This window comes from Oncorhynchus keta, chromosome 11 (assembly GCF_023373465.1).
Source record: "Oncorhynchus keta strain PuntledgeMale-10-30-2019 chromosome 11, Oket_V2, whole genome shotgun sequence".
Lineage (NCBI taxonomy): Eukaryota > Metazoa > Chordata > Actinopteri > Salmoniformes > Salmonidae > Oncorhynchus > Oncorhynchus keta.
In genome coordinates, this window is record NC_068431.1 from 48,845,208 (window position 1) to 48,859,858 (window position 14,651).

A 14,651-nucleotide genomic window follows, 5' to 3' on the forward strand; every position below is an offset into this window, starting at 1 on the left:
TCATCCCATATGTATATACTGTATTTTATACCATCTATTGCATCTTGCCTATTCTGCTCGGCCATTGCTCATCCATATATTTACAGTGGGGCAGAAAAGTATTTAGTCAGCCACCAATTGTGCAAGTTCTCCACTTAAAAAGATGAGAGAGGCCTGTAATTTTCATCATAGGTACACTTCAACCATGACAGACAAAATGAGGGAAAAAAATCCAGAAAATCACATTGTAGGATTTTTATGAATTTATTTGCAAATTATGGTGGAAAATAAGTATTTGGTCAATAACAAAAGTTTATCTCAATACTTTGTTAAATACCCTTTGTTGGCAATGACAGAGGTCAAATGTTTTCTGTAAGTCTTCACAAGGTTTTCACACACTGTTGCTGGAATTTTGGCCCATTCCTCCATGCAGATCTCCTCTAGAGCAGTGATGTTTTGGAGCTGTTGCTGGGCAACATGGACTTTCAACTCCCTCCAAAGATTTTCTATGGGGTTGAGATCTGGAGACTGGCTAGGCCACTCCAGGACCTTGAAATGCTTCTATACGAAGTCACTCCTTCGTTGCCCGGGCAGTGTGTTTGGGATCATTGTCATGCTGAAAGACCCAGCCACGTTTCATCTTCAATGCCCTTGCTGATGGAAGGAGGTTTTCACTAAAAATCTCACTATACATGGCCCTATTCATTCTTTCCTTTACACGGATCAGTCGTCCTGTTCCCTTTGCAGAAAAACAGCCCCAAAGCATGATGTTTCCACCCCCATGCTTCACAGTAGGTATGGTGTTCTTTGGATGCAACTCAGCATTCTTTGTCCTCCAAACACGACGAGTTGAGTTTTTACCAAAAAGTTATATTTTGGTTTCCTCTGACCATATGACATTCTCCCAATCTTCTTCTGGATCATCCAAATGCTCTCTAAAAAACTTCAGATGGGCCTGGACATGTACTGGCTTAAACAGGGGGACACGTCTGGCATTGCAGGATTTGAGTCCCTGGCGGCGTAGTGTGTTACTGATGGTAGGCTTTGTTACTTTGGTCCCAGCTCTCTGCAGGTCATTCAGTAGGTCCCCCCGTGTGGTTCTGGGATTTTTGCTCACCGTTCTTGTGATCATTTTGACCCCACGGGGTGAGATCTTACGTGGAGCGCCAGATCGAGGGAGATTATCAGTGGTCTTGTATGTCTTCCATTTCCTAATAATTGCTCCCACAGTTGATTTCTTCAAACCAAGCTGCTTACCTATTGCAGATGCAGTCTTCCCAGCCTGGTGCAGGTCTACAATTTTGTTTCTGGTGTTCTTTGACAGCTCTTTGGTCTTGGCCATAGTGGAGTTTGGAGTGTGACTGTTTGAGGTTGTGGACAGGTGTCTTTTATACTGATAACAAGTTCAAACAGGTGCCATTAATACAGGTAATGAGTGGAGGACAGAGGAGCCTCTTAAAGAAGAAGTTACAGGTCTGTGAGAGCCAGACATCTTGCTTGTTTGTAGGTGACCAAATACTTATTTTCCACCATAATTTGCAAGTAAATTCATTAAAAATCCTACAATGTGATTTCCTGGATTTCTTTTCTAATTTTGTCTGTCATAGTTGAAGTGTACCTATGATGAAAACAAACTACAGGCCTCTTTCATCTTTTTAAGTGGGAGAACTTGCACAATTGATGGCTGACTAAATACTTTTTTGCCCCACTGTATATGCACCAATTCTTATTCCATCCCTTTACTTAGAATTGTGTGCATTAGGTATTTGTTGTGGAATTGTTAGATTACTTGCTAGATATTTCTGCACTTTCGGAACTAGAAGCACAAGCATTTCGCTACACTCGCAATAACATCTGCTAACCCCGTGTGTATGTGACCAATAAAATGTGATTTGATTCCTAGCTTGCTATTATGCTAACCAACAGGCTCCGAAACAGCTTCTATCCTCAAGCACTGAGACATTTCAACAGCTAGGTGTTTGCTGGCCACACTCACCCACAGTGTATCTGCACTGATTATCTGCACTGACTAAATGCCACTCACAGGTCTCTAGACAGACACTCACACACACCTACACTGACAGTCCTGCACACACACACACGCATGTAAAAACACATGCAAGTACACACACACGGACGAACACACACACTGACACCCACACACATACATACATACATACACACACACCCACACACCACTTATACTGCTGCTATATTAATTATTATAATGATGATTTATCCTGCTACCAGTCACTTTCTCCTTACCCCTGCCTACATCTAAATCTACCTTAACAACTCCAGTATCCCGACCCTGTACATTATACATTTGGTACTGGTACTTACCCTGTATATACCCTATATATGTAAAAGTATGTGGACACCGCTTCAATTTAGTGGATTCGGCTATTTCATCCATACCCGTTGCTGACAGGTGTATAAAATCGAGCAAACAGCCATGCAATCTCCATAGACAAACATTGGCAGTAGAATGGCCTTACTGAAGTGCTCAGTGACTTTCAAAGTGGCACCGTCATAGGATGCCCCCTTTCCAACACGTCAGTGAATCAAATTCTTGCCCTGCTAGAGCTTCCCCCGGTGAACTGTAAATGCTGTTATTGTGAATTGGAAACGTCTAAGAGCAACAGAGGCTCAGGCGCGAAGTGGTAGGCCACACAAGCTCACAGAACGGGACCGCCAAGTGCTGAAGCAAGGAAGCAACTTCAGCACAATAACTGTTTGTCGGGGATCTTTCATGAAATGGGTTTCCAAGGCAGAGCAGCTACACTCAAGCCCAAGATCACCATGCGCAATGCCAAGCACCAGCTGGAGTGGTATAAAGCTTGCCGCTGTTGGACTCTGGAGCAGTGGAAACGCATTCTCTGGAGTGATAAATTATGCTTCACCATCTGTCAGTCAGACTGACGAATCTGTGTTTGACGGATGCTAGGAGAACGCTACCTGCCCAAATGTATAGTGCCATCTGTAAAGTTTGGTGTTAGGCTCCTTAGTTCCAGTAAATGGAAATCTTAATGATACAGCATACAATGACATTCTAGATGATTCTGTGCTTCCAACTTTGTGTCAAGTAGTATTTTACTGGGTGACTTTCACACTTACTTGAGTCATTTTCTATTAACGTATATTTACTTTTACTCAAGTATTTTTTTTTTCCAGCACTGAAAGATAGTAAGACAACTGCTGGGTACAGCACATAGCTTTATGGTTTCACACAACTCTGACTAGGCACATGAGGCTTTCAGCCACTAGAGGGTGCTACTAGGACAAGACGTACACTGAGTGTACACAACATTAGTAGAACTCGGCTCTTTCCATGATATACACTGACCAGGTGAATCCAGGTGAAAGCTAGGCGCACCGGTTTGTGTCAACAACTGCAATGCCGCTGGGTTTTTCACACTCAACAGTTTCCCTTGTGTATCAAGAATGGTTCACCACTCAAAGGACATCCAGCCAACTTGACACAACCGTGGGGAGCATTGGAGTCAACATGGGCCAGCATCCCTGTGGAATGCTTTAGACACCTTGTAGAGTCCATGCCCCAACTAATTGAGGCTGTTCTGAGGGCAAAAGGGGCACAGCAACTGAATATTAGGATGGTGTCCTAAATGTTTTGCATACTCAGTGTATAAGCCACTAGTCCATATAATCATCTAGGAATACATCTCAACAAAACTGGACATAAATTATAACGTGATAGGATCTGTGAGAACCAAGAAACACTTTTAATCATAGCACCAGTCATATAACATAAAATGACAATAGTAAAATGACAATAGCAGCCATTTCCCAATGTGCTCCACCTTATAATATTAATTATCTATATAAAGTAGTCATTCTCTTTCGTTTAGATTTTTCCCTGATGTAGCTATAATTTTGTTAAATAATTTGAATATTTGAACTATCCAAATCTGAAAAAAAAGATTTCGTATCATAATTAGCGTTTCACCGTGACTTTTATTTTGAAGGCAAAATCGGAAAAACGGAAGTCTTAATATTGCTTGCCGGATGCCAATCCCTTGTTCTCTCTGGCTCGAGGGTTTTCCCGCGCCTCGCGGGTGGTCTATATGGATGTAGTGCAGAGGGTCTGCTTATTTTTGGGTGTGAAATATTTGTGGGGATGTTTTAATATGACAAAACCATTTTGATGAATATCGTTAGATACAAGAGAATACTATCGTGAATACCAATTTATGTCTCTGTGTCTAGTATGAAGAACAGGAGGTAGTTTCACGAGCAAATGCTAACTAGTGTTAGCACAATGACTGGAAGTCTACAAGAACAGTTGGCATGCTAGCTGTTCCAGTTTATCCGACTCTGGGGAAGTAGATAAATGGTCTCACTGCAAAAATCTCAAACAATCCCCTTAATATGGAGGACATTACTAATTACAGGGGGTTTTCTCTATAGAATATTCTTAGGTGGGCCTTCTAAGTGGTAATGTTCGGGATGGAAAAACAGTTTCAGTGTCAACTTAAACGACCAAAAACAGATAGAAATCATACATAAATTATATTTTTATACCATCTTTGAGAACTACAAAACAATTCAAATCAATACAGTCTGGGATCGAAAATAAAAAGTCAGGCCCATGCCCATTGATTTTGTTATGTTTGAGCAGCCATGGCAAAATGCATAGAATTACAGGAAATTTGCTTTGAAACTGCAAAGTTCTTTCTCAGCTCTGGAATTGTTGGAAATTAGCTTAAAATCTGCAATATTTTCTTTCAGCTCAATGGAAAAATGTACAAAAGCAACATTTTCTCTCCGCCGCCAAGATAGCTTTACCTTTCTAGCAAATAGGTTATGATAGAGTTTACATTTCCTCTTCCAATGAACTGTAAGGAGGCCAAAATAATATTAATAATAATAATATTAATTGATTAAACTTCTGTAGAGATCATACATGTTTTAATTTTTTATTTCACCTTTATTTAACCAGGTAGGCCAGTTCTCATTTACAACTGTGAATTATGAAGCATGTGAATAGTTTTGTATCTAAAATCTATGTGTTGCAACATTTGAGTGCCACAGGGTATCTGAACATAATTGCCAGTCAGGTGCATCCCTTCATGGTAGCAGTATATCCATCTGCAAATATATATATTTTTCAGCAGGATAATGCCACAAAGCTAAGCCATTTGTGGTTTAATTTAGTGCAGATGTGAAGTTTCTGAAGGGATATATCTCTTCATGTTGTTTGAATATCAGTTTACTGTACTTCATTAGAACACATCGTATTTCATAATAGTGCTGAGGTTAACATTTAAAAAATGTATAAAGTTCCTACTCATTTGTTGTTCCATTCAGGATAGTTTCCTCACTAATGTACCAGTTGTCAATGTCACCTTTGATGAAGCCAGCGATGATAACAAAAACAAACACTACTGTATTTACTGTAAAAAATCTTATTCACAATAGCAGACTCGTTAAATGCCAAATCCCTATGGAAGAAACAAGTGATAAATTATTAGAATCAAGAGTAAGCTCATTGTTCACTATACAACATATATAGTTAGAGAGTTCTTTACTGTGACCATTTACCAGTTATTTTGCCCCATAAAACCTTTTTGATAATATAACTTGCCTGCCAACAGCATTCTGAGAGCGGCAGCAAAGAAGTCTAGGTAGGAAGCGAGTCCTGGCAAATCCATTGCTGCATGTTAACCCAAAGAGTTGGCAATGGCATTTCCAATGAGGTCATCAAAGGTCCCACTCCATGCCCTGGCTACACTTGATGTTCCTGATCAGATAATTAAAAATACTGTATCAAGAAACCACAGGTGGTTACGTTTGCTTTGTATAAAAAAATATATAGTATATCAATGAGACACTTTCAATGCAGCAGTGAGCTCTGATTGGTATTGTTTGAGCTCTGACGGAGCATGCAATAAAACAGCTTATATCTAATATGTCATATTGATTATTAGATTTGACATGCCTATGACATAACAGCAGCAAGTTCCAGCTAGTGATCTTCCCCACTGTCACATAGCTGTAGAGATAGGCAGAGCTAGTCTTGGGCACCCAAGCTCTAAATTCAGCATAGCACAGCCCTGCAAAGATGGAGGCTATTGCTACCGCAAGGAAATATAGAATTATACGGGGCCCAACCACAACCCTGGCCATATCTCCTGACAGCACATACACGCCAGCCTCCAGTGTGCTGCTATCCCCCAAAGCCACCAGGTCAAGGATCATCAGACATTGTTTGAAATTGGACACCTATCCCTCTGGCTCCATGGGCTTCCTAAGAGACAGGCTCTAGATGAACAGTAACAGCCTGGCACCAGACATTCTGCAAGAGCAGAGGATTTGTTCAAATATATTTGATGATATCATTTGGACAATCAACACATTTAGAACGCTGTAAGTAATGGTAGGCCTATATTAAATCAGAATAGAACACAAATGATTAAACCCACTTTATTGATCAAGCAATGACAGGCAGTCTTGGTTTTAATTATAGATATACTGAACACTGCTGTCTATATTGCTGATAAGACACTACAGACGAAACTAATATGACTGTTAACATTTGCATGCAGATCATTTAGTCTATAGAATTTCATAAGTAGGATCATATTCTACATGGGACAACAAATTTGATCCCCAGATCAGATTGACAAATATCATATTTAATGTCAAAATCAAACAAGAGCTATGACCAGCCATAAGCAAGAGTAGATTGTCTTCTCCTTGTCTGAATGTTGATATTAGATGCAGTTCTTGCATTGAAGAGATATTGCCTGTAGAACATCAGATGAGACCAGTCAGATCCATCCCGTTGGGACCAAGGCTGCAGTACATATGGCTATAGTGCATGTCACTATAAGTAATTATACTGAGCTAACATATAAACACAACATGCAAAAATGTCTACGATTTTACAGAGTTACAGTTCATATATTAAAGTCCCAATGGGAAGCCAGGCCCAGCCAATCAGAATTCGTTTTTTCATACAAAAGAGCTTTATTAAAGACAAACACTCCTCAGTTTCATCAGATGTCCGGTCGACTGGTCTAAGACGATCCCGCAGGTGAAGAAACCGGATGTAGAGGTCTTGGGCTGGTGTGGTTACACGTGGTCTGCGGTTGTGATACCGGTTGGATGTACTGCCAAAGTCGCTAAAAGCAATGTTGGAGGCGGCTAATGGTAGAGAAATTAACATTAAATTCTCTGGCAACAGCTCTGGTGGACATTCCTGCAGTCAGCATGCCAATTGAACGCTCCTAAAAACTTGAGACATCTGTGGCATTGTGTTGTGTCACAAAACAGCACATTGTAGAGTGTCCTTTTATTGTCCTAAGCACATGTTACACCTGTGTAATGATCCTGCTGTTTAATCAGTTTCTTGATATAACACACCTGTCAGGTGAATGGATCGTCTTGGCAAATGAGAAATGCTCGCTTAACAGGGATGTTAACAAGTTTGTGCACAACGTTTGATAGAAATAAGCTTTTTGTGCATCTGGAAAATTTCTGGGATCTTTTATTTCAGCTCATGAAACATGTCCCTCTGGGTTGTTCTGGATTCTGTCCTCAGTATTCGTAGGCACAAACCTATCTTGTGGCTTCTCTCCTGTTAACTTTCACTTCTCTGAAGTACAAGCATTTTTGACAGATTTATGTTACATTTTAGATGTATTTGTCATTTCAGGAACAAAATAGGATCAGAATGATTTGTTCTAGAATTTGGACATGGTATGCAAACTGTCCAAAATTGGTGATCTCAAGGGGATGTTTTAGAGAATATGTCCAATAGATGGGGTTTTTAATGAATTGTCCATTTTTGTTTTATTTAATTATTGTATTTTTTTACTCAGTGTTGTGGCATGTAGTATCTTGAATAGACCAACATATAATTGGAGGATACAGGATGTAATCTTACTTTGGGTCCATACCCAAAGTTCTTGGTATACACTGAGTCTCCGACTACAAAACTGCGAGATTGTGCATGTTTCTCAAGGTAAGTTTTAGGTCCTGCTTGCTTAGCCTGCACCTTACTCTTTAGGTCTGGGTGTATCAAGTCTAACGTGCACCTCAACTTCCTCCCCATCATCATCTCAGCCGGTGAAAGTCCGGTGGTTGACTGGACTGACACGATAGCTAAACAACGCTCTACTCAGTTGTCTCCAACGAGTCGCCTGCTCTCTTTTTCATTAGCTCTTTGTACGCCAGAACGTCTCTCTACCAAACCAATCGGCGCAGGGTGGTGTGGTTCCGATGTGTGATTCCACTCTTTGTCATGAACTCCTTAATGCTAAACGCTGAGCATTGTCTGAAACAATCATCTCTGGAATGCGATGAATACTGAAACTGTTCCTGAAGCACTACACGGTAGCAGCAGATGTAGCTGAGCTCACTGGATATACATCCAGCCATTTTGAGTGAGCTTCAACTATCACCAAAAACATCTTCCCCATGAAAGGACCTGCATAGTCTATGTGTAGCCTTCTCCAGGGTTTAATGGGCCACTCCCATGCATGGAGTTGTGCACTAGCAGGTGCTTTCCTTTTCTCTTGACATGTGGTGCATGACTTTACCTTCTTTTCAATGTCAGAGTCCATATTAGGCCTCCACATGTAGCTCCTGGCCAAGCCTTTCATTCTGGTCATGCCGGGATGACTCTGATGTAGCTGTTTCACCATCGCTGTGTGTCCTCTCTCTGGAACAATGATACAGGCTCCCCACAGCACACAGCCGTCCTGGGCACCTAGCTCATGCTGTCTCTGTTTGTATGGAGCAAACTCGGGTCCCACATTGTGATCTGGCCACCTCCTCAGTGTGTACTCACTGACCCTCGACAGGACTGGATCTTTCGCTGTCCAGCTCTGGATTTGCTGGGAGGTCATCAGTGGGCTGTTCTCCTGGTCCAACATCAGCACTCGTTCCTCCGGAGGCGACTGCTTGGACACTTTGGGAGAGGGAGTCGGCTGAGAGCATCTGCATTACCATTGTCCTTGCCATATGCTCATATGCTTGTAGTGTTACTGCCCATCTGGTCTGTGGACTTTTCCATGTGAATATTAAAGTCACCAAAAATTAGAATATTATCTGCTATGACTACAAGGTCCGATTGTCACGTTCTGACCTTAGTTCCTTTGTTTTGTCTTTTGTTTTAGTATGATCAAGGCGTGAGTTGGGTGGGTTGTCTATGTTAGTTTGTCTATGATTTTCTATTTCTGTGTTTGGCCTGGTATGGTTCTCAATCAGACGCAGCTGTCAATCGTTGTCCCTGATTGAGAACCATATTTAGGGAGCCTGTTTTCCATTGTGTTTTGTGGGTGGTTGTTTCCTGTTTAGTATTTTTGTTTCACCTTTCAGGACTGTTTGTTTGTTGTTTTGTCTAGTGTTGCATATTTCATTAACTAATATGTACACTTACCACGCTGCACCTTGGTCCTCCTCCAGACGACAAGCGTTACACCGATAGGAATTCAGGGAACTCAATGAGGAACGCTGTACATGTCCCAGGCGGCCTGTAAACAGTAGCTATAAAAAGGGATTGAGTAGGCTGCATAGATTTCATGACTAGAAGCTCAAAAGACAAACTTCTTTTTTTTTCTATCTAATGTCTTGCTTGTTTCTTTGCCCAAAAAAGTATCTTATTATTGGTGTCCTTTAGTAGTGGTTTCTTTGCAGCAATTACACCGTCTCCTCTAAACAGTTGATGTTGAGATGTGTCTGTTACTTGAACTCTGTGAAGCTTTTATTTGGGCTGTAATTTCTGAGGCTGGTAACTCTAATTAACGTATTCTCTGCAGCAGAGGTAACTCTGGGTCTTCCATTCCCGTGGAGGTCCTCATGAGAGCCAGTTTCATCATTCATCACCCTTTAATAATTGTTGTTACTGTACTTGAATAAACTTTAAAAGTTCTTAAATGTCCGTATTGACTGACCTTCATGTCTTAAAGTAATGATGGACTGTTGTTTCTCTTTGCTTATTTGAGATGTTCTTGCCATAATATGGACTTGGTATTTGACCACATAGGGGTATCTTCTGTATACCAACCCTACCTTGTCACAACACAACTGATTGGCTAAACGCATTAAGTAGGAAAGAAATTCCACAAATTAACTATTTAAGAATGCACACTTGTTAATTGAAGTGCATTCCGGGCGACTACCTCAAGAAGTTGGTTGCGAGAATGCCAAGTGTGTGCTAAGCTGTCATCAAGGCAAAGGATGGCTATTTAAAGAATCTCAGTGTTTAACACTGTTTTGGTTACTACATGATTCCATATGTGTTATTTTGTAGTTTTGAGTTATTCACTATTTTTCTGCAATGTAGAAAATAGTAAAAATAAGGAAAAACCCTTGAGAGTAGGTGTTCTAAAACTTTTGGCCGGTAATGTATATATTTATAATTTGTTTTATCATTATTACTATTATTGTATATCATTATTATTGTAAGCCTATTTATTAATCGGAACCAGTTCTTTTAAATATGCAAAACCTGTTTTGTTTAATTTGGCTGAGACATTTTCTTTGGCTAAATTAAATGTGATTTGAATTGTGTGCTCCATTTTTTTTGTTTAAGATAGGTTATAAGTAGGTCTGTTGTAAAATAAATAACATTAGCCTATTTCTATAATTGGTTGGGTATGGTAGGCACTTGTCTTTGTTGGTAATTGCTGCAATATAGCCTGTTCAAAACTTTTGTAAAGGTTTAAACCAGTTCGCAAGTGTTTTGTTTCATTCTATTGAGTCATTTTGTTTGGCCAAATTAAGTTCCAACTGTATTGCTGTGTTTGCCGCAATATAATAGCCTGCTCCTATTTTTCTTGTAAACAATGGCTTAGAAACTTAAACTTTGACGGTGTGCCTTTTATTAAGCTTTTTCTACTGCAAACCTATGATATAAAGGCAGTGTGCACTTGTGCTCCAACTGAATCTGACATTTGAACTTGTTGGGAGAAATAAGGTTTTAGGCCTAGCAGACTTACTCCTATAATCTAACAGTATAATGCTTATCTTTAACAAATCAGCCTCCTCACGTACATCTATATATGTATAGCAGACACAGTAGCTATCTGGCATTAAGAAATGCATGGACACCCTATAGACTCTGGCAAATGCGCTAGTCCAGTGTTACTTTGATTATGCCTGCATTTCATGGTTCACCAGCAGCCCCAAACATCTAAAGAATGATCTACACTAGGGTTGAATATTTTCCAACTATTTTACAAATGTTCCACCCTGAGAATAATAACTTTTCTCCAGGGCAACCCCGTGTTTCCTACCCAGACCGGAAGTGTCATTCTAAAGCATATAAAGCATATGTCTGGGTTTGATTAGAGCTTTGTTCGGCATGAACATTAAAGTCTGATGCCTGATGAGCTATATATTAAAGACATTTTATGAGCCCTGCATTAAAGACATTTTATGAGCCCAAGCCCAAAAAAAGCCCAAATGATTGTCTTCTTATCCAATACATAGCCTATGTTATAGGCTACCGCACATTTCGCACGACAGAAAAACATAAAAGCTGATGTAGCTATGTTCAAAAACAAGGCGACCCCCAAAAGCCAGATGGAGATATGTAAGTAAGACATGCATTCAGTCCTTATATTACCGTAGCATATGCTGCAGCAAATGTACGGACCACAATGAAAATAAGTACCCAACTTTTTTTGTGCAATCCCTTTTACAATTATTTGTCTATAGGCCTAAAAAGTTTCATGACATTCAGATTGTCAAGCCAAGTCTTCGATACTGGGTAAGCTTACAAGGTAGGGAGTGATGTGTTTTCTGTTTGTCGAGATTGACATATTCTATTTATTGTGTCGTTGAAAACACAAACCATGTCGGTATGTTTTGTTTAGACATATTGGTTGTGTGGTGCATTTGCACAGTAACCTGTTGGTGGAAAATTCGTTGTATACATTTGATATAGTTATAAATATGGCATCAAAATTGAGAAAATCTGATTTCTCCCTTGCTGATCATTGTCTGCAACTGGCTCGGAAGTAATGAAACATGTAGGGAGAGTGCAATTTGGATCTGGCAAAAAATACTTGAATCAGTTATAGAACCCATTGCCCTTCATGGTTAGTGACCCATGGATATCTACTTTGTTTTTGTGACACAGTCAATGCCACCCAGGGGCTACAGGACAGAAGGTTGAGGGTTCGCCGACCACAACACAGGCGCTGCACTCAATTAAATGTCAATTTAAGGGGCTTTATTGGAATGAGAAACATATGTTTATATTGCCAAAGCAAGTGAAATAGATAATAAACCAAAGTGAAATAAACAATCAAAATGTACAGTAAACATTACACTAACAAAAGTTGCAAAAGAGTAAAGAGATTTCAAATGCCATATTATGTCTATATATATAGTGTTGTAATGATGTGCAAATAGTTCAAGTACACAAGGGAAAATAAATAAACATAAATATAGGTTGTACAGTTGAAGTCAGAAGCTTACATATACCTTAGCCAAATACATTTAAACTCCGTTTTTCACAATTTCTGACATTTAATCCAATTAAAAATTCCCTGTCTTAGGTCAGTTAGGATCACCACTTTATTTTAAGAATGTGAAATGTCAGAATAATAGTTGAGAGAATATTTTATTTCAGCTTTTATTTCTTTCATCACATACCCAGTTGGTCAGAAGTTTACATACACTCAATTAGTATTTGGTAACATTGCCTATAAATTGTTTAACTTGGGTCAAACATTTTGTGTAGCCTTCCACAAGCTTCCCACAATAAGTTGGGTGAATTTTGGCCCATTCCTCCTGACAGAGCTGGTGTAACTGAGTCAGGTTTGTGGGCCTCCTTGCTCACACAAACTTCTTCAGTTCTGCTCACACATTTAACAGGATTGAGGTCAGGGCTTTGTGATGGCCACTCCAACACCTTGACTTTGTTGTCCTTTAGCCATTTTGCCACAACTTTGGCAGTATGCTTGGGGTCATTGTCCATTTGGAAGACCCATTTGCGACCAAGCTTTAACTTCCTGACTGATGTCTTGAGATGTTGCTTCAATATATCCACATAATTTTCCTCCCTCGTGATGCCATCTATTTTGTGAAGTGCACCAGTCCCTTCTGCAGTACAGCACCCCCACAACATGATGCTGCCACCCCCGTGCATCATGGTTGGGATGGTGTTCTTCGGCTTGCAAGCCTCCCCCTTTTTCCTGGTCATTATGGCCAAACAGTTCTATTTTTGTTTCATCAGACCAGAGGACATTTCTCCAAAAAGTATGATCTTTCTTCCCATGTGCAGTTGCAAACCGTAGTCTGGCTTTTTATGGAGGTTTTGGAGCAGTGGATTCTTCCTTGCTGAGCAGCCTTTCAGATTATATCAATATAGGACTCGTTTTACTGTGGATATAAATACTTTTGTACCTGCTTCCTCCAGCATCTTCACAAGGTCCTTTGCTGTTGTTCTGGGATTGATTTGCACTTTTCGAACCAAAAAACATTAATCTCTAGGAGACAAAATGCATCTTCTTCCTGGGTGGTATGATGTCTGAGTGGCCCCATGGTGTTTATACTTGTGTACTATTGTTTGTACAGGTGAACGTGGTACCTTAAGGCGTTTGGAAATTGTTCCCAAGGATGGACCAGAATTGTGGAGGACTACACATTTTCTTCCAAGGTCTTGGCTGATTTCTTTGGATTTTCCCATGATGTCAAGCAAAGAGGCACTGAATTTGAAGGTAGGACTTGAAATACATCCACAGGTACACCTCCAATTGACTCAAATTATGTCAATTAGCCTATCAGAAGCTTCTAAAGCCATGACATAATTTTATGGAATTTCTGGAATTTAGTGTATGTAAGCTTTTGACCCACTGGAATTGTGATACAGTGAATTATAAATTAAATAATATGTCTGTAAACAATTGTTGGAAAAATTATTTGTGTCATGCTCAAAGTAGATGTCCTAACCGACTTGCCAAAACTATAGTTAACAATACATTTGTTGTGGTTGAAAAACAAGTTTGAATGACTCCAACCTAAGTGTATGTAAACTTCCGACTTCAACTCTATTTACAATGGTGTTTGTTCTTCACTGGTTGAGTTTTTCTTGTGGCAACAGGTCACAAATCTTGCTGCTGTGATTGCACACGGTGGTATTTCACCCAATAGATATGGGAGTTTATCAAATTGGATTTGTTTTCAAATTCTTTGTGGGTCTGTGTAATCTGAGGGAAATGTGTGTCTCTAATATGGTCTAATATGGTTACAGACCTATATCCATCCTGCCCTGCCTATCTAAGGTCTTAAAAGCCAAGTCAACAAACAGATCACTGACCATCTCGAAACCCACCGTACCTTCTCCGCTGTGCAATCTGGTTTCCGAGCCGGTCACGGGTGCACCTCAGCCACGCTAAAGGTACTAAACGATATCATAACCGCCATCGATAAAAGACAGTACTGTGCAGCCGTCTTCATCGACCTGGTCAAGGCTATAGACTCTGTCAATCACCATATTCTTATCAGCAGACTCAGTAGCCTCGGTTTTTCTAATTACTTCCTTGCCTGGTTCTCCAACTACTTTGCAGACAGAGTTCAGTGTGTCAATTCGGAGGGCATGTTGTCCGGTCCTCTGGCAGTCTCTATGGGGGTGCCACAGGGTTCAATTCTCGGGCCGACTCTTTTCTCTGTATATATCTATCGTGTTGCTCTTG